Here is a 21,230-nt window from a genome sequence, read left to right as displayed (position 1 = left end):
CTCGAGCTCGGCTCGTTTAGTTTGAGGAAGCTCGACCTTGATTCGTGAACAATTTAGCACGCTCACAAGCCTAAATGAGTCTCTCTCTCTCTCTCTCTCTCTCTCTCTCTCTATATATATATATATATATATATATATATATATATATATATATATATATATATATATATATATATATATATATATATATATATATATATATATATATATATATATATATATATATATATATATATATATATATATATATATATATATATATATATATATATATATATAGAGAGAGGAAGGTTCAATTGAGAAAAAAAAATTGAAAACGAGGGAATGAATCTAGGCCATTGATTTTGAATCTGCCACTTAAGAGCTCCAGCGTATTGGGACGACTGAACAAATTATATTCATGTATGAATTTGTATATTCATATATGAATACGTATAACGGAAATGATTATTCATATACGAATATGGCGACGATGGGTGGTGGTGGAGGTGGCGGTTGTTGTTGGTGTTTTGTTGTGGAGATGGTGGATGTTAGTGGAGGTGGTGGTGGTGGTGGTCGGTGGCGGAGGGAGATGGTGTAATCATATATGAATACACATATATTTATATTCAAATATGAACATTAATCAACCTCCGTCGGTCCAGGGCCGAAATATTTTGCAGCAAAAATAAATGATTGGCTGAAAATTATTCATCCGTTCTTAATCTTTTTTATTTTCTCAATTTAACTTACCCTTCTCTCTCTCTCTCTCTCCCTCTCTCTCTCTTTATATATATATATATATATATATATATATATATATATATATATATATATATATATATATATATATATATATATATATATATATATATATATATATATATATATATGCTCGTTTAAGCTCATTTTGGCTCGTGAGCCCACTAATTGAAGCTTGACTCGAGCTCATTTAGGTGTTGTTTGTTTTTTTGAAGCAAAAATTAATGAAATTTTCGGACCACCTCTACAACCCTCTGCTTTGAGTCCATTTTTGTGATTTTGGTTGGAGTACAAGGAAGAAATCTAGATAAAGTTTGGACTTGTTTTGGTGTCGTGTATGGGTTCAATGTCATACTTTCACCATTTTTGACCTAGAAGGGTGTAGGACATGCATGTCCATAAAGTTTCGGTTTTTATGAGTCCTTTTTAGTATTTAGACTTCTAAAAAGTTTAGGATTTTGGATCAACAGATTAAGAGCTTAACCAAAAACTTAGTTATGTGAACAGTGTATAATGAGCGTAGCATTATGCTATGATAAGCGCATGGATGAATAAATTCAACTATTTTGTCATTTAGTGTTATGTTGAGCATAGATGAGTTACGATAAGCATATGCCTATAGGTATGTGCTACGCTACGCATAGTGCCAGTCAGTTGACTTTCGACTATTTTGACTTTTTGGTCAAACTTGATAGGATATAAGTTTTGGACTAAGGATTAGACTTCGATTGCTAATAGATGGTAAATGCTTGTGGTTCTCTAGTGTTGAGTCGTGTTTGAGGCATGTGGAGTATCAGTTCTATTTAATGGTAATTAGAGGTGCAGAGAAATAAGAATATGTGAACTGAAACACAATAGGTTATCAACCTCAAGTTGCGTGCTAGTGATAGTTAGAAGGTTCATTTTCGGTTAACTCTTGCAACTCTCAAGATGAACAAGACTCCCACTGACTTTTTCACATATAAGTTTCTCTCTCAAAGAACATTCCTTGATAACTTAAAACAAATATTAAAAATTTTGTGTTGATTCCCAACAAAAAACGTCACTCCGTAGAATAGGACTCGGTGAATCTTTTGTTTCTCGATCAACAAAAACATCACAACTCCAACTCTAAATGTGCTAGAGTAAGAAAACATTATTACTCCACATATTACGAGTTGTTATCAACCTTCTTAGTTTGAAATGATTTTCAATATATGATTTATAGTTACCAGAGCACAACTATAAAACTTGATTGGTACAAAGTATGACTCATCTATGATCGAACCATTTCAAAAAATGTTCGATTCCTCTTCTTTGTGATACAATTGCACTAAGATGTTCTTTGATGATTAATTTTGATAAAATTCCATAATTACTAGGATGATCATTGAACATGATACTATATTACTCCTCTTTCTTTTCAGATTGGAGAATCATTTATCTTTCTGCTTATCAAATTCTTCTATTTGTTATACTACTCTTTGTGTAACATCTTGATTCCAGGTATTTTACATTATGACCCTTGATATGAGAATTGTATGCATTTTGGTCCCAATGGCATTTTTCTAATTTTTAGAAGTTGCTTTTGTACGTTGGACGTACCCAAGCGTATGTTGGGCGTACATGGCTAGGGGAAGAACCCTAATTCATAGGGTTTGGACCCTATTTAAACATCCTTAACTCTTGAAACCCTCCTCATTCATCAGCCTCCAGCTCCTTATTCAACCTTAGCAAACCCTAATCAATTTTTTAGCATTCTTGAGCCATTAGTGTCTGTTTTGGTGTTCATCGAGGAAGGTGAAGGAAAGAAGAAAATCTTGGAAGCTTGGAGCAACATTGGATCTGGACATTTTGATGTTGTTATGTGCTTTTGTCCCCCAACAATGGGGGTTCTTGAGTACTACATGCTTTAGATCAAATGGATTGCCTTTTCAAACATTTTGGAGTGTCTAAGGTCATATAAAGGCAATCTTAGTCACTAGTTTCCTTCCATGCATTGGCTATGATGTTTTAATGAGTTAAAAAGTTACGGTTTTTTGTATTAGGCACTTTATAGCCATGCAAGATCAAAATTTTGGAAATTTTATGTTTAAGAACATCATCTGAGGACTAGATCTAGATTTTGGACAAAAGTGCTTAATGGAATAAGTACTTATTAGAAAAGGTGGATGGTAGATGCATACATTGGGCGTACCAAATGGTACGCTATGTGTACGCAGTCAACAACCCACAATTTGGTCGAGGCTCTAGTATTCCCTGTGTACAAGCTGAGTACGCCCAACGTACTCAGCTGAGTTGACTCGATTGACTTCTTTGAATTTTGACTTTAACCAAGATTTTGACCAAGTTTGACCTAAGGGTATTTTGGGTATTTTGAAATGTATTTAGACTAGCCAGTATTTGGTGTTCATGTGATTTGTTGAGCTGATATTCAGAGCAGGGTCTTGTTTAACTATATTTTCTGACTAAGAAGTCAGTCTTCACTACTGTACTTGTAGGTTGAAGGCACTAAGGCCGACCCATTGGATTTCATATCTTGCGATATAGGATTGACATTATGCTGAGTATGCGTTAGATTGGTAGTTCTGTATGATTTCCTATGTTCATTGAGTATGCTTTAGATTGGTAGATTTGTATGCTTAACTATTTTTGGTTATTGATTGTTATGGTATATGTCGACATGATATGGTTTGTTGGGTTGAGGAGGTCCAACTTTTTGCTGAAGGTCTAGATACCCAGGCAGTCCGAATAGGATATAGGCCCTATGCGGCGGTCCAGTCAGGACGAAGGCCGGTAGAGCGGTCTAAATAGGCTGTAGGCCTTGCACGGCTCGTCTAGTCAGGCTGATGGCTTGTGTATACATGCAATTATATGTTTGGTTGTGTGTGGTACTTTAGGGGAACTCACTAAGCTTTGGCTTACGATTTCAGTTTATTATTTCAGGTACTTCATACGATCGTGGGAAAGTGAAGGCGTGATCATGCACACATCCTCTTGATTCTATAATTCTGGATTTTGGGGTACTCTGATTTTTATTATTACTCTTGGGATGTTACAAGTTAGTATCAAAGCCCTGGTTTGAGCGAATTGGATGAACATTCATGTGAATTATAGACTAAAACTAAGGATCTGCAAAAAAATTCAGATTGTTTCCAAAATGATTTTCAATATTTTTTTCAAAAGTAATCAAGGAAGGATGAGACGTGTACGACCAGTCGGAGCAAGAAAGTATACCGTAAGTTACCCGCACTGTTATTTATTATTAATGAGTATAATAGTACTGCATGCTAGTGATAGGCTAGGGATGTTCAGGAATTAAATGATAGAATTGCCTGGTGTATGATGCCTGATAGCCTAGGAAGATTTCTTGTATGTTAGATGAAAATGACATTATTAATATAGTTGCTTAGTGTGTGCATCATAGTTGTACATAATTAATATTCTATATCCTGAGAATGTTTGATTTAGCCATTTCTCTTGTTCTTGTCTGAAAAAGGTCTCTAGGGTTAAATATTCGACTATCTATAGGATCCAACGTTATGTATGATTAGCATGCATGAGTGGCTATAGGATTCATGGAATTTTCATGAGTGAGTATGTGGATGTAGCAGACATGTTGAGCATTGATTAGCCACTCTCAAGAGAGTGAGATAGGATGTATGTGTATCCTATTTGTGGGTTTGATTTGGGATAGTTTGTGATGATCTTTAAGACAAATACGGGTACGTGTGGAAAGTAGTATGGGCCCGTACTATTGGAAGCACATGACCCGTACACGTAATAAGGAAGTCACAAACCTTGAGGATTTAGCCTCTTTGTGATAATTGTATGGTATGGATCGTGGCATTTTTTAATGTATTTTTGGGTTCATTTTCAGTATGTTTTACATGAGAGGATCCGGTTCCGAAGCTGGTGGTCAGGATAGGCCAAGATTGACAGATGATGACATACGTGAGTTGATTGCTATTGAGGTAGCTGTTGCTGTCTGGGGTGCCATCCCCGAGGTCTTTGGCTCTATCAAGACCATTCTGATTGAGCTATTTGGTGAGCAGTACGCTGCCGTGACTAAGGCTGCTGCTGATTTAGCCACTACAGCTGTCGCTGCTACAGGAGGTCGAGGAGGAGGTTCATTTCAGTACCATGACTTTAGTAACATGAAGCCCGCAGAGTTTGATGGGGGTGAAGGACCCGATCTTGGCGATGAGATGGTTTTATGATGTGGAGGGCTAATTTTTCACATGTTCACGCCCAGATGACCAAAACTTCAAGTGCACCCAGAACCTTCTCCAATTAGGGGCGAAGGATTGGTGGAATTTGGTAACTCACTCATACACCCCTGAGCAGAAGGCTGTTGTTACTTGGGAGCAGTTCTCAGAGATGTTTTACGAGAGGTTTGTTCCCCTGGTGGAGAGGGAGAGATTGGCCCAGAAGTACTTGGATCTGAGGCAGATGTCTGAGATGGTGATGAAGATCACCAAGATGTTCACAGAGAGGGCTCTTTTCTGCCTTAAGTGTGCAGCTACTGAGCAGGCCCAGATGAACCTGTAGTTGATCATGTTCAAGACAGATATAATATTATTTTTGTATACCCGAAGATATAATACCCTTGCTCAGCTTCAGGACGTCGCATGGAGGCAATAGATTGAGATATAGACCAAGGTGAAGGAGCATTGTCATTCCGGTTCAGTCCAGCCTGCAGTGAAGCGGTTCAATCCCATTGATTCTTAATTAGGAGGTCAGAAAGGCCCCACTTGTGGCAAGTGCGGCAAATTTCATGATGGAGTATGTCGATGTTCTTCTTTGGGATGCCACAAATATGGTAAAGAGGGGCACTATATGAGGGAATGTTGCCAGTAGACCCCAATACCGAGTACTAAGATTTGTTACCAATGTCATCAGGTGGGCCACGTGAAGGCCCAGTGTCCCTTGCTTACTGCTAGGATGGTGTAATCTCCAGCCTCAGCTACTTTGAGGATCACGGATGCATGCCAAGGTAGGGCAGAGCCCTCGAGGGCTCGTGGTCGTGCTTTCCAGCTCGCCACAGAGGAGGTCGGGGTGGGATCGGATGTTGTTACTGGTATGTTTTCATTTATTATTTTGTCGATTATTTTATGGTATGCTTATATTTATGATTTTATTAGATACCTTCTTAGTGAACGCCTTACCTACTCTAGTGCTTTTTGACTCGAGTTCGGGTCGGTCTTTTGTATTTAAGTCTTTTAGCAAGAATTTTGATATGCTTCTAGGAGAGTTGCAGTGTCCATTGCGGGTTTCAGTTGCAAACGAACACGAGGTTTCTGCATCAAGCATTTATTAGGGATGTGTCTTGGAGATTTTCGAGGTACCTTATCCAATTGATCTGATCCCAATACCCATGGAGGATGTATGTGTGATTATAGGGATGGACTGGGTAAGTAGGTTTGGTGCAATGATTAACTACGAGAGGTAACGGGTGATAGTTCGAACCCCAAGTGGAGGAGAACTGGTTATTTATGTAGAGGGTACCAAGATTGGATCAACCTTTTGTTTTGCTGCTAGGGCTCGTCCATATTTACACTATGGGTGTCTAGGTTATCTCACGTATGTGGTTGACACTCAGGTCGGGAAGGAGGCTTCGGTCTCAGATGTGACTTTAGTTAGAGAGTTCCTTGATGTGTTTCTAAAGGAATTACCCGGTGTGCCTCCTGAGAGGCAAGTGATGTTAAAGAGCGATTTGGTCCCTAGTGCAGCCCCGATTGCTAAAGCGTCGTACCGTTTGGCACCACCAGAGATGCAGGAGTTATTCTCTTGGATTTAGGAGTTGTTGGGAAAGCAGTTTATTAGATCGAGCAGTTCACCTTGGGGAGCACCAATCTTGTTCATGAAGAAGAAGGGTGGGTCTCGTCACATGTGTATTGATTGCTAGGTGTTTGAACAAGTTGATAGTAAAGAACAGTTATCAACTTCCATAGATTTATGACCTCTTCGATCAGTTGCAGGGTGCATCTTTGTTTTCCAAGATCAATTTGAGGTCGGGGTATTATCAGATGAGGGTTGGTGAGGAGGACGTGGAGAAGACCACATTTCAGAATCGTTATGGTCATTATGAGTTTGTGGTGATGTCGTTTGGGCTCACCAATTCCCTGGAAGCATTCATTGATTTGATGAATCAAGTGTGCAGGCTGATTCTCAATTGTTCAGTTAGTGTTGGTCTAATCCAAGACTAGACAGCAACACAAGGAGCACCTTCGAGAGCTTTTGGGAGCTTTGAGGAGGGAACGATTGTATGGTAAGTTCTCAAAGTGTGAGTTTTGGTTACGCGAGGTCTAGTTCTTAGGACACCTTGTTAAACATAATAGGATTTTGGTCGACCCGACCAAGATCGAGGCGGTTATGTAGTGGGACTTTCCGAAGTTTCCCTCGGAGATCAAGAGTTTCTTGGATTAGTCAGGTATTAGCAGAGATTTATTCAGAATTTCTCCAACATGGTTGTACCCCTCACACGTTTGACGAGGAAGGGCATGGATTTTCATTGGGGCCCTAATCGGAAGGCTACATTCGAGAGTCTGAGGTGGAAGTTACGTGTAACACCTGATTCCTAGTATGCATTTAATTATAATTTATTTATTTTTGTAGAGCTACTCGACGAGTATGGAGCCCAGACTCGTCGAGTAGATATGAGTTTGGACATGGGGGTTTAAGCAGTCTACTTGACGAGTTGAGAGCACTTAACTCGGCGAGTAGGTATGCCAAAGTGAGACCCTAATTTTGGGGTTTTGCACCCTATTTAAGCATCTTAATTCCCACCTTATGGCCTCATTTCCAGCCTCTAAGTCTTAAACCCTAATCCACGAAATGCTAGAGCATTTTGGGAGTGTGTGAGCCATTCTTGAATAATTTTGTCTGTTCTTGTAGCTAGAACAAGAAGAAGGAGCTAGAAGTTTCATGTAACACCCTGAGATTCAGGTGCGTTTCTTTTACCCTTATTCTTTGTCAATTAGTCATGATTAGCCCTTGTGTGGAGAAAACTTAGCAAGTGAGTACGCTGGGCGTACCAAAGGGGTACGCTGTGTGTACTCGTGTGCTTAGTTTGGACGCGGAGTCGCCAAGGTATGCTGGGCGTACCCAGAGTTACGCCGGGCGTACCCGGCCCAGGTGCAAAACCCTAATCCGTCTTGTGCACTATTTAAAGGGTGTTAAGGCTCATTTCTCAGCCTCCATATCAGTGAATGAAACCCTAAAAGAGAGCTTCCCACCGTCCTTAGTGTGTGTGAGTGTTATTGGAGCTAATTGTGCTTTGGTGACTTAGTGAAGAAGAAGGAAAGGAGTTCTTGGAAGCTAAAGCTTGAGGTGCCATTTTGGATCTGAGATCTACATAGCAAGGGGCTACACTTAGAGGTATAAAGTTCAAAACTTTCCTCTTCTTTTGATTTTTTGTTGCATGTGCCATTTCTAGGGTTAGAGGATGGAATATTATGGGAGTTGGTGGCTTGTTCAGCCATGCAAAGGCATAAAGTCATCAACTTTATGGATTAAGAGGCTTAGATGTGGTCAGATCTAGAAATTGGACGTGATTCTTAACTGTTTAAGACCTCAAGAGCTAAAGGGCTGAAGCTGGGGAGTACGCCGGGCGTAATCCCAATACGCGCCGCGTACTGGGTGGCGTTCCCCGTTTCTGAGATGCAACCGGGTACGCTCAGCGTACACTTCTGGTACGCGCAGCGTAACCCGGAAAGTTGACTTTGGGTTGACTTATAGGGTATGGCCTATTGTGGGGCCTTTTGAGTTATGAGAAGGGTAAAATGGTCTTTTTCCCTTCTAAGAGTGTCATAAGAGGACATAGTCTAGCCTTGAGAGTTATAATAATTAGGGTATTTATTTTATATGATTAGGCGGAGGCTAGACCAGCGTTTACCGAGATACCCGAGGTGAGTCTTCTCACTATACTTTACCTAGTGTGGTAACAGAGTTATGTGATAGAGTATTTTAGAGTTATATGCCTGTGTAATTGCATGTTATTTATGTGTTGTGATTTATTGTGATATGTGATATGCATGATTAAGAGTTACAGAGTTAGGACCTTCGGGTCCATAGAGTTAGGGCCAGAGGGCCCACAGAGAGTTGGGGCTGGAGGGCCCCACTAAGACACATTGACCCGAGGGTCAACAAAGTTACAGCCTCGAGTGGCTATTATGTGTTAGAGTGGTATTTTGGGGAACTCACTAAGTATTTATGCTTACAGTGTTATGTGTTATGTGTTTCAGGTACCAGTGATGATCGCGGGAAGGCGTCGGCATGATTCGTACACACGCACACCGGAGTTTATGTATTTGGATCTTGGGTTTTGTACTGATACAATGTTGGCACAATGTTTTTAGTTATGATTACAAATGATATTTTATGGATTTTAAAAGTGAAAAATTGTTCAAATTTTTACGGTGTTACATTTCAAGGAGAAGATAGTAGATCCAAAGACTTCCTTCCATCCTCATCATATTCTGGTATCAAGTTTCTAACTTGGCTATTCGTTCATTAGATCTTCTTATTTCCATTTTATGAGGTTTTTGGATCAAGAACCTTGATATTTGGAACATGTACATCCCAAGTGGCTTACCTTTCACATCTGGGATCTAGAAGGGGTTTCATGGCATAAAGGTGCATACTTTATGCCCATGGAATCCCCATGCAAGCTTAAAGACGTTAGTATGGCCTTTTAAGCCCTAAAAGGCCATGTATGGAAGTAAAGTCTGAGACTTTACGTGTTTATTTGGTGTCTAGGACCTAGATCTCGGTTTTCATGCTTTGGGTTGGAGTAATAAGGCTTTTGGACAAAGATCTATGTCCTAAGGAGCTAGGGTTTTAGCTAAACCCATTAAGAAGGATTATTAGTGGGTAAAGTTGGAAACATTACCCTTAAAAGGGCATTTCCAGTGTGTAGATGAAGTATGGACCTTGGATCCGGATAGTAGAGGCTTAATCTGTTAAGATGGCCCAAACAGACAGAAGAACTGGTCGAGTCCATAAAGGAACTCGACGAGTTGAGTCGTGTTGTCCCGGTTCAGCTTAAGATAGAACTCGACGAGTTAATTTGCCCAATCACGACTACAAGCAGCCAGGGAACTCGGCGAGTCAGGGGGATGACTCGACGAGTTGGATCGCGATTTCAGGATTTTTGAGTTATAGAATTCGACGAGTTGATGGAGCAACTCGGCGAATTGGGCCAAACCAGAATGTGGACTTTGAACAGAGATAAAATGGTCATTTTACCTGTAGAAGGATTCTCAATTTTTAACTAAGTGTTTGTTGTGAAAATTATAGTCGGGGAGTTGTTGGAGCAGCCATAAGAGATTCCTCACTTGAGATTTCAGCAACCAGCTTGTGAGGTGCGTTTTCCTCAAGTAGGAACGGGTCGAAGGCACCAATGTCGACCCGTTTATGTATGTTAGCATATGTCGGACTTAGGTCTGATGCTAGGGCTAGCCTGATATAGATTATATGTTTCCAGGCTTCGGTCTGATGTCGGGGCAAGCCCGAGGAATGTTTATATGCTTTATATTAGGGAGTAAATGGTGAAGTTCTTTCTTGTTTGATTCCATTCTCTTCACATAATGTGTCAAACTCTTAGTTGAAATATTCTCCTCCTCTGTCCGAGCGGAGAATTTTGATGTGTCTTTCAAGTTGATTTTCAACTTCATACTTATACCGTTTAAATTTATTAAAAGCTTCATCTTTTGATCTCAGCAGATGAACATGTAGATATCGAATGGAGCCATCATAGAATGTGATGAGATACCTTTTTTCTCCTTGAGTAAGTATTTAATTTAATTCACATATATCAGAGTGAATCATCTCAAGTAATCATGTATTTCATTGTAAACTTTAATTTCACACAAGTTTCACATTTTTAAGAATCTTTTGTGTCATATTTTAACATTCCATTAGATTGCATTTTTTCAATGTTTTTAACATTAATGCGTGCCAAACGTTTATGCCATAAACAAATTTAAAAATAACAAAATAACCTAAAAAGTTCACTTCATTCACATTAATAACCAATAAACAAATTACACCATTGCTAGCAACACTAGACACACTCGCAACATTACTATCAACACCTAGTCCAATCATACTACCCTCATCACTAAGGAACAAATGATACATCCCTGAGCAATTGTTTTCCCTCCCAACATATCTTCTGCCCTTAGTGATCATAATTCTACCTTTCTCAAGCTCCATCTTGAACCCACCTTTGTTAAACTTCTCCATAGAAACCAATCCCTTCGAGGTGGTACGAACATGAAGAACATCTTGAAGGGTAACCCATTCACCACGTGTGAACTTTAAACGAACATCACCTTTTCTTTGAACATCTTCTTTTTCACCAACAACACAGACGACTACGGTTCCTAGTCGCATTGGATGGTAAGTACGGAAGCTCTCTCGTTACCTACAAATATGCACAGTTGCTCTAGTGTCCACGAACCTTCCTCGAGCACAAATTTCCCAGGTAAGGGAAGAGATCATGAAAATCTCTCCAAGGTTCATATTTCACACCATATCAATAACCTGATTGACTGCATGTGCTACAGGTCCTGATTTGTGATCTTTACATTCTCTTGCATAGTGCCCAATCTCTCCTTAGATGTGGAAATGGTCGTCCCTCTTAGGCTTTGAGTTAGGATTCTGATGATCAGAATTTTTACAGATTTGTTTCTTGGGTCCAAAGTTCTTCTTGTTTTGTCCACCAGAATTGGCCTTGTGAACAAAACTCCCAGCTGACACGTGATGCACATTCGATCTGAATTTACCATGCTTGTCCCTAATATGAGTTTCCTCCTCAATACGTAGGTGTTTCATTAGATCATCCACAGAGTAGTCCTCAAATTTGTGCATCATTCTCTTAGAGAGGTCTTTCTACAAGGGTGGCAGTTTTGCGATGATCGCACCAACCTGAAAGAGCTTTGGTATCACGACAGAGAGTGTGTTCAGCTGTTTGACCATGACTTGGAGTTCATGCACTCGCTCCATACTTAGACACATGGTACTTTTTAGTACCTTACTCATGTGACTTGTACTTAAGTTTCAAAGAACTCCATACCTCTCTTGGATCTTTGACCGGCGTGTAAAGATCATAGAGCCGATCAGATAGTGAGTTCTTGATGTGAACCACACTTTGTTCCTCAGACTCTCTACGTAGAGCCCTTTGCGTTTCTATATCAGAGATGATCCTTGGGTCCAAATTTTTCCCTTTCTCGGGAATTAAGGTCTATTTTGGGTCCAAAACATAGACGAGCTTCAACACATGAAGCATGAACTTGACTTTGTCAGCCCAGTAGGTGTAGTTCTGACTATCGAATCGGTCAAGCTTGGAAAACTATTGGTTCATGTACTGGAGACTAGCATTTGGGATTCGGGTGTCCATTAGTTTGTTGATTCATAAACACAACAAAAAAACTTTAAAAATGTTGAAAATACAGAACCAATAGACATGCAAGGAAACCGAACAATAATATTAAGACATACAGGTCAATTAGTTATGAATAATAAATCATTTTATTATTATTATTATTATTATTATTATTATTATTATTATTATTATTATTACCAAGTTTCATCCAGAAACCAGGTCAATCCTTATGGATTAGATATGATTATAAGAAAGGTAGAAGAAGAGTGTTCTATTATTGGACGAAAGTGAACATGCGACAAAAAGGTAAAACCGACATGTTGACAGCTGATCTTGATCTTAGAGAACTGCACGGATTGGACGCCTGTCCTTAAAGATTTTTACTTTGCTTCTATTGCATGTAAGCAATAGAGTAAAATCCAAGGATTTAATTCAGACTTATTGTAACACTCCAAATCATGTATTACCTTTCTAGCCCTTGAAAATTTTAAATGTTGTATAATAAGTCCCTAAAATAAGTTGGGCGTACTCATGGGTACGCTTAGCGTACTTTGCAACAATGATCGTGGAGGTACAACACGTACGCTGGGCATACGTAACGGATGTCCAAACCCTAATTTCCTGACTTAAGGCCTATATAAGAATCCTTATCTCATTTGATCCTCACTCTAATCAACCTCTTTCACCTTCAAACGTCTCTAAAAACCCTAATACCATTTGAGAGTGTGCTTTGAGCTTAAGGAGTGCATTTGTGGCCATTTTAGTGTCCATTCAAGAAGAAGGAGTTGTGAAGCAAGCTTGGAGTGACATTGGGCTTCAAGAATCTGTATCTAGTTCACCTTGAGGAGCTTCTGGAGGTATAAATCTTTGACCTTGAGTTCTTATTCATTAGATCTAGTTAGGGTTTTCTTTATGGTCCCTGTTGTTGGTTTTGGACCTTCTATTGAGAGTTGAGCAACTCTAGAGGTTAAAATGGTTATATCTGAGCCTTGTGAGTGTGATAGATGCATAAAGGTGCTAGCTTGGGGAGCGTCTAGACTCCATGCAACAGTTTGGAGCCTTATGAGAAGTCCTAATGTGAAGAATGAAGTTTTTAAGTCCCATAGAGCATGCAATGGCATAAAGTTTCCAACTTTATGCTCTAGGACGTCTTAATGAGCTCAGATATGGTTTTAGACGTTAGAACATCGAGTATTAAACACTTAATGGAAGGAAGTGCTTAATCTGCTTGTACATTGGGCGTAAGTTAGTGTACGTCGTACGTACTGCTCAAGGACTCAGTAGCTTATGCGTACCAGGGTGGTACACCAGGCGTACGTACAAGAGTTACACTTGGATTTGTTTTGGGCCTTTGAGCTTTTGGGCCTCAATTAGTCATTGGGTCTGGTCACGTTTTGGGGTTAGTGGGCCAGTTTATCTGTTTTCGGCCATGCATGTTATGGTTGGGATTTATTGGGCCACGAGGCCCATTAATGATTTTGGATATGGACTTTGGGCGCATTAACTAAGGAAGACTATTTGGGCCATTGCGAAAGGAGTTGGGGATTTCGATTCTACACTTAGATGGCGTTTGATCCTAACATTAAGTAATGCTATTATTGTTCAACACCGGTGGTTACAGACTGTTAGGAGAGCAGTTTTCGGATTCTTCAGACAGAGGTGAGTCTTTTCACCATACCAATGGGTCTAAGGCACCAAGGTCAGCCCATTTTATGATATGTGGATTGTTGGTTGATTATGTGTTATGTTAGTATGGTATTGTAGGCCAAGACCACGTTGGGGTTCCCGTGACATTTGGTATAAGACCTTGGAGGGTTTCCATGGAATCCTTGTATATTTGCATGATTCGTTGTATGATATTTGCTTGTTAGAAAGACCATGTGGGGTTTTCCATAGCAGGAAGACCATGTGGGGGTTCCACTGGCAGAAAGACCATGTGGGGGTTCCCATGGTAGGAGGACCATGTGGGGGTTCCTATGGCAGATAGGAAGACCATGTCGGGTGTTCCCATGGCAGATAGTAAGACCACATGGGGGTGGTTCCAGTGGCACTAGGTGTAAGACCCTAGAGGGTTTCCATGGCTTCCATATATGTTGTATGCATGGCTTATGTGGTAAATGTAGCTTTTATAGTTAATATGATATGTATTATGTAAATTGTGTGTGGTATGCTCTGGGAGACTCACTAAGCATTAGATTACAGTTTGTGGATTTGTTTTAGGTACATCCGAGCCCAAGGGCAAGGGTAAGACTTAATGGCACGGCATGCACTCTCTCATGCATTTTATGGGACACTATGATGTTTTGTAATAAAACTTGTAATTGATATGAGTTTAGAAAACAATTATATTTGGATTTCATGATTTATGGAGATGTGTTTGGTTAATCAAAAATGAAAATTTTCTTTTGAAAAATCGGGTCGTTACTGTTGGATTAGTGTCTAAGTCCACAACTATTTTGGTATGTACTTGACCCGATGGTGCATGGTCCTTTTGGGTTGCCTTCACCAAAGCAACTTGATTGGAGAAATAAATAAAGAGAGAGAGGTTATTATGATTTATTAATATGTTATAAGAATAATATATTAAAGGAGAAATCATATTTGTTTAATTAATATTGGTCAATAATTAATTAAGAATTAATTTTGTGATCAAGTGTAATTAATTAAACTAGAGGGGCTGAATTGTAATTATGTGATAGTTACAAAATAAGGTAAGGATTATCTTATATATATGGTGAACGAATTTGAGGTGTAAATCTCTTAGAATTCGAGTATGATAAGGATTCAAGGATTATCTTATTGGTTGCTTAATGGATAATCAACTAGATAAGGATAATGACTGAAACCCTATCTCTACACCTATATAAACAACCCCAAGGTCATGAAATCGTGTATCCCTTCCCAAGAAGTCTTAGAGACGAATTCTAACCTCCCTCCTCTCTCTTTATACCTTCTCCACTTGCTTATGGTGTTTGTAAGCCATTAGAGGAGTGACACTTGTGACTCTCTACTTTCCAAGGTCAATTCAAGGAGGAATTGGATTGTTATTGCTATATAACAATCAAGGTATGTTCTTAAACCTATTTACATGTGAATTCTGATTTCCATATGCTAGTATTAGGGTTTATAGTCTTGGATTCAAAGTATGTACAATAGAGAAACCTAGATCCGAGCTTTAGGGTTTGTATGAGCACATAGGATGTCTTATGACCAAAACCCATCAGTTACAAGTTGGTATTAGAGCCTTGGTTTGTGGTATTCGGGCACACTCTCGGGTGTGTCAGGACTCAAACTAAGGAAATGGTAAAATAGTTTTAAAACTTGTATACAGTTAGGAGCTTATCGCCTTAGAATGATTGATTTGGCCTTATTTCCTGTTTCCTATCTATTGTGGTCCTAGGGTAGAATCTTTTATTCGAAAGTTTATTTGATCCTTTTCTGTGTATAATTTGTATGCATAAAGGCAACCTATTATGATTGGTCTGATTGATGTGAGTTGATCAAATCTTAGGACAACCTGGGATTTGATGTATGCAGTAGTTCGTGGGATATGTTTTATTTTGGGACAAGTTGGAGTTTCCAGGTAGAGCCTTGGGGAAAGGTACAGGTAGGTGTGGAAGGTAGTATTGGACTCGTACTACTGAAAGCACATGACTTGTACTCGAACCAATGTTAGACCTGGGAGCTTTAAGGAGGACCGGTGGGGGAAGGTCCCTGTTATGGAAATCCCGATCATTATGTTTTATGGTATTGCAGTACAGTATGGTGGTGACACCGCATGGAGCTGGGGGATCAGGATCGGGATCTGGATCTGGGTCGGGCGATGGTACCAAGCCCATCGACGAGAGGTCGCGTGAGCTCATCGCAGCCAAGGTTACGAGAGGAATTCTTGATGCTACCCCAGTTATCTTTGGGACAGTCAAGGAGGGCATGATGGTGATCATAAAGGAGAGGCTCAGGGCATTTCGAGCCGAGATTGCTACGTGTCAGGTTGGGGCCTGAACTCCCTCATTCCGGGAATTCAAGACATGTGGGGTGTTGAAGTTCTTCGGAGTCAAGGACCCCATTGTTAGCCGACACTGGGTAGCATATATTGAGAACGCCCAGCGCACGAGTTCTTGCCCGGATGCAGCAAAGGTGGGTTTTGCATAATGCATGCTGAGAGACAAAGCCCGAGACTGGTGGGGCGAGGGGACTAGTCATGTGGCAGCAGTCGGTCTGGCTAAGATGACATGAGCCGAGTTTGTTCAGCGATTTGACTTGGAGTTTGCACCAGCCATTGAGGTGAAACGGATGGAGAGGGAGTTCCAGGAGCTCCAGCAGACCACCGAGACTGTGGCGGAGATCACCACCAAGTTTCGGGAGCGAGCATTGTTGATCCCATAGTATGCTACTGATGAGGACATGCGGAGGACGAGATATCATTCCATGCTGAGGGATAATATCCGGGAGTTTGTGATCTTTACAGGGTGCATAACCCTGAATGAGATGATAGAGAAGGCCCGTGAGAGGGAGATAGAGTTCAACTTCTACACCAAGCAGAAATTAGAGCAGGAAAATGCAACGGTGGGCAGGCTAAGAAGGCTAAGACCTCAGACACTTCCAGCAGGGTCCAGTAGGGCCGTGGCCGGTGTGCCATGTGTGGGAGGTTTCATGGGGGAGCTTTCCGGGGGATGAGCCCGGTATGTTATACGTGTGGTCAGTCGGGCCACATGTGTAGGGACTGCCCCAAGAAGGCCCTATATGTTTCTACTGCAACTAGACTATCCATAAATACGGGGACCCTCCGAGGTTGTAGGGAGGGGGAGGAGCAGTGGTGGCGCCTGCGCCAGCCATGATGAGGATTAATGATGGCTTCCCTGCTAAGGTGGATGTTCTAATGGTGAAGAGCCGCGCATTTCAGCTAACTACCGAGGAGGCTTGGGCAGCGCCAGACGTTGTGGATGGTACGTATTTATTCTTCTCTGCTCTATGTTTATCTGTATTACTTATGTATACATTGTGCTTGTATAGGGACCTTTTTGGTCAATGGTATGTTGGCTCATGTTTTGTTTGATTCGGGTGTTACCCGATCGTTTGTGTCTCTTGCGCTTAGCAAGAAGTTTCGGGACGCACCGGGAACTTTGGATTCCTCGCTCGAGGTAGATATTGTAGATGACTGCACTGTGAATGCTGCGAGGGCGTATCAGGACTATGTCCTGAATGTACTTAGCAAGAGGTTTCGCGTTGATCTAGTCCCAATACCGTTACGAGGGTTGAAGATGATTGTCGGGATGGACTGGTTAGGGGCCAATGGGGCCATGATTGATTGCGAGCGCCAGTTGGTGAGGGTTCGAACCCCAAGTGGGGGAGAACTAGTTATACATGGTGAGAGGGCCTCGCAGGGTCCAACTCTACGTTTGGCTGCGAGGGCTAAGAGATTTCTGCAGCAGGGATGTACGAGATTTCTAGCTTATATCTCAGATACGAGAATTGAGACCACGACGGATGTGGCTAGTGTGTCGGTTGTACAGGAATTTCAGGATGTCTTTCCCGAAGAGTTACCAAGAGTGCCTCCGGAGAGGCAGGTAGAGTTTCACATTGATTTGGTGTCGGGTGCCGCTCCGATAGCGAAGGCACCATACCGGTTAGCACCGCCCGAGATGCAGGAATTATCTACGTAGCTTTAGGAGCTACTAGACCGAAGGTTCATCCGTCCGAGCAGTTCCCCATGGGGAGCACCGATCCTGTTCAAGAAAAAGAAGGATGGATCACACATGATGTGCATTGATTACCGAGAGCTGAACAAAATAACGATGAAGAATCATTATCCATTGTTGAGGATCGATGATTTGTTTGATTAATTGTAGGGTGCGTCTTGGTTTTCAAAGATTGATCTTCGGTCGGGGTACCATCATATGATGATTCGGGATGAGGATATATCGAAGACGGCTTTCAGGACTCGGTATGGGCATTACGAGTTTGTGTTGATGTTGTTTGGGCTCACCAATGCCCCAACAACATTCATGGATCTCATGAACAGGGTGTGTAGACCGATGCTGGACCGGTCGGTGATCATTTTTATTGATGATATCCTGATCTATTCTAAGACCAGGGAGCAGCATGAGCAGCATCTGAGAGAGGTACTGGAGACCCCGAGGGCGGAGAGGTTGTATGCCAAGTTCTCCAAGTGTGATTTTTGGCTGCGAGAGGTACCGTTTTTATGGCACATCATCAACCAGGAGGGCATTTCGGTTGATCCAGCCAAGGTTGAGGCAATGATGTGGTCGAAAGTACCGAAGAATGCGTCTAAGATCCATAGCTTCTGGGGTTTAGCGAACTATAATCGAAGATTTATCCAGGATTTCTCCAAGATTGTTGTGCCCTTGACCCGCTTAACCATGAAGTATGTTACATTTCGGTGGGACACAGATCAACAGTTGGCTTTTGAGACCTTGAGATGGAGGTTATGCGAGGCTCCGATCCTAGTACTACCCAAGGGGTTAGACGATTTGGTGGTGTACTATGATGCATCGATTTCAAGGATAGGTGCGGTACTGATGCAGAGGGAGAACATGATAGCTTACGCCTCGAGGCAGTTGAAGCCTCATGAGGCGAACTACCCCACTCATGACTTGGAATTGGGGGCAGTGGTGTTTGCCCTCAAGATTTGGAGGCATTACTTGTATGGAGTGAGGTGCACCATCTATACTGATCACAAAAGCTTGAAGTATTTGATGGATCAGCAGAACCTCAATATGCGATAGAGGAGGTGGTTGGACGTGATGAAGGACTATGATTGTGAGATTCTATACCATCCTGGGACGGCCAACGTGGTGGTTGATGCTTTGAGCCACAAGGCGGCAAGTTCCCTTATTGGGAACGTTTGTTTGAAGATGACCATGATCTATCCACTGTTGGATATGATCATGGAGGCTCAGTTCGTGGGGGTGAAGAAGGATAATTGGAAGATAGAGCGGATTCGGGGATAATATCCCTTGTTTGTTAAGGATAGCTATGGCCTTTTGACACAGTGTGGCCGGGTGTGGGTACCGGCGACCGGAGGTGAGACAGAGGATATTATAGGAGGAACACAATTCCAAGTTCTCTAAACATCCAGGGGCTACAAAAATGTATAGAGACTTGAGACTAAGTTATTGGTGGCCTGGCATGATGCGGGGGATCGCCTGGTTTGTGTAGTGGTGCTTGACCTGCAAGAAGGTCAAGGCCGAGCATCAGCGGCCTCATGGAAAGGTTAAGTCGATACCCATTCCTATGTGGAAATAGAAAGAGATCACTATGGAATTCATCACGAAAATACCGAGGACGGCAAGAGGTGTGGACGCCATATGGGTGATCATGAACAGATTGAAGAAGAGTGCCCATTTCATTCTGATTTCTGAGAGTATATCTGCTGAAAGCTTGGCAGATAGTTATGTACGGGAGGTGGTGGCGAGGCACGGGGTGCCCGTGTCGGTAGTCTCTAACAAGGATGTTCGATTTACATCTAGGTTATGTAAGAAGTTCCACAAGGAATTGGGCACCCAGCTGGATATTAGTACGACGTACCACCCCCAGACAGACGGCCAAAGTGAGAGGACGATCCAAACACTTAAGGATATGCTACGAGCATGTGTGATAGAGTTTGGAGGGAGTTGGGAGACGTGCCTCCCATTGGCAGAGTTTTTGTACAATAACAGTTATCATGCCAGTATCGACTGAGATCCATTTGAGATGTTGTATGGTCGGAGGTACAAGACCCCAGTTTGTTGGGACGAGGTTGGACACCAGGTCATGGGGAGCACCGAGGTAGTGAATAAGACTACTAGGCTGATTCAACTAGTGTGCGACCGGCTACGGGTCGCGCAAAGCCATCAGAAAAGTTATGCTGACCGGCGGCGATCGGAACTTGAGTTCCAGGTGGGGGACTTTGTGTTACAAAAAGTGTCGGCACGGAAGGGGGTTATCAGGTTTCGAAAGAGGGGCAAGTTAGGACCTCGATATATAGGCTCGTTCAGGATTACAGCATGGGTGGGCAAGGTGGCATATCACTTGGAATTGCCGAATGAGCTTAGCCAGATTCACAACACCTTCCATGTGTCTCAGCTTCGGAAGTGTGTCACTGATGAGCCCGCAGTCGTTTCTCTGGACGACATTCAGGTAGACGAGATCTTAAACTACATTGAGAGACCCGTTGTGATTTTGGATTGCAAGACGACCAAGGGTCTTCGGAAAAAGGAAGTGAAGCTTGTAAAGGTGCAATGACAGAACCTAAGGGGCTCCGAATGGACATGGGAGCCGGAGGAGGAGATGCGGGAGCATTACCCCGATCTATTCAAATCTATGGACTTCGAGGACTAAGTCTAGTTCAAGTAGGGGAGAGTTGTAACACTCCAAATCAGGTATTACCTTTGTAGCCCTTGAAAATTTTAAATGTTTCATAATATATCCCTTAAGTACATTGGGCGTACTCATGGGTAAGCTTAGCGTACTTTGCAAGAATGATCACAGAGGGACAACACGTATGCTGGGCGTACCAAGAGTACGTTGGGCGTACTTAATGGATGTCCAAACCCTAATTTCCGGACTTGAGGCCTATATAAGCATCCTTATCTCATTTGAGCCTCACCCTAATCAGTCTCTTTCACCTTCAAACGCCTCTAAAAACCCTAATACCATTAGAGAATGTGCTTTGAGCTTAAAGAGTGAATTTGTGGCCATTTTAGTGTCCATTCAAGATGAAGAAGTTTTTAAGCAAGCTTGGAGTGGCATTGGGCTTCGAGAATCTGTTTCTAGTTCACCTTGAGGAACTTCTGGAGGTATAAAGCTTTGATCTTGCCTTCTTATTCTTTAGATCTAGTTATGGTTTTCTTTATCGCCCATTTTGTTGGTTTTGGACCTTCTCTTGAGAGTTTAGCAACTCCAAAGGTTGAAATGGTTAGATCTGAGCCTTGTGACCATGCTAGATGCACAAAGGTGCTAGCTTGGGGAGTATCTAGACTCCATGCAAGAGTTTGGAGCCTTATATGAAGTCCTAATGTGAAGAATGAAGTTTTTAAGTCCCATAGAGCATGCAAGGGCGTAAAGTTGCCAACTTTATGCCCTAGGACGTCTTAATGAGCTAAGATCTGGTTTTGGAGGT

Source organism: Lactuca sativa, chromosome 5 (assembly GCF_002870075.4).
Source record: "Lactuca sativa cultivar Salinas chromosome 5, Lsat_Salinas_v11, whole genome shotgun sequence".
In the NCBI taxonomy this organism is placed as follows: domain Eukaryota; kingdom Viridiplantae; phylum Streptophyta; class Magnoliopsida; order Asterales; family Asteraceae; genus Lactuca; species Lactuca sativa.
The sequence above is the reverse complement of the archived record's forward strand: the minus strand, read 5'-3'. Positions refer to the sequence as shown.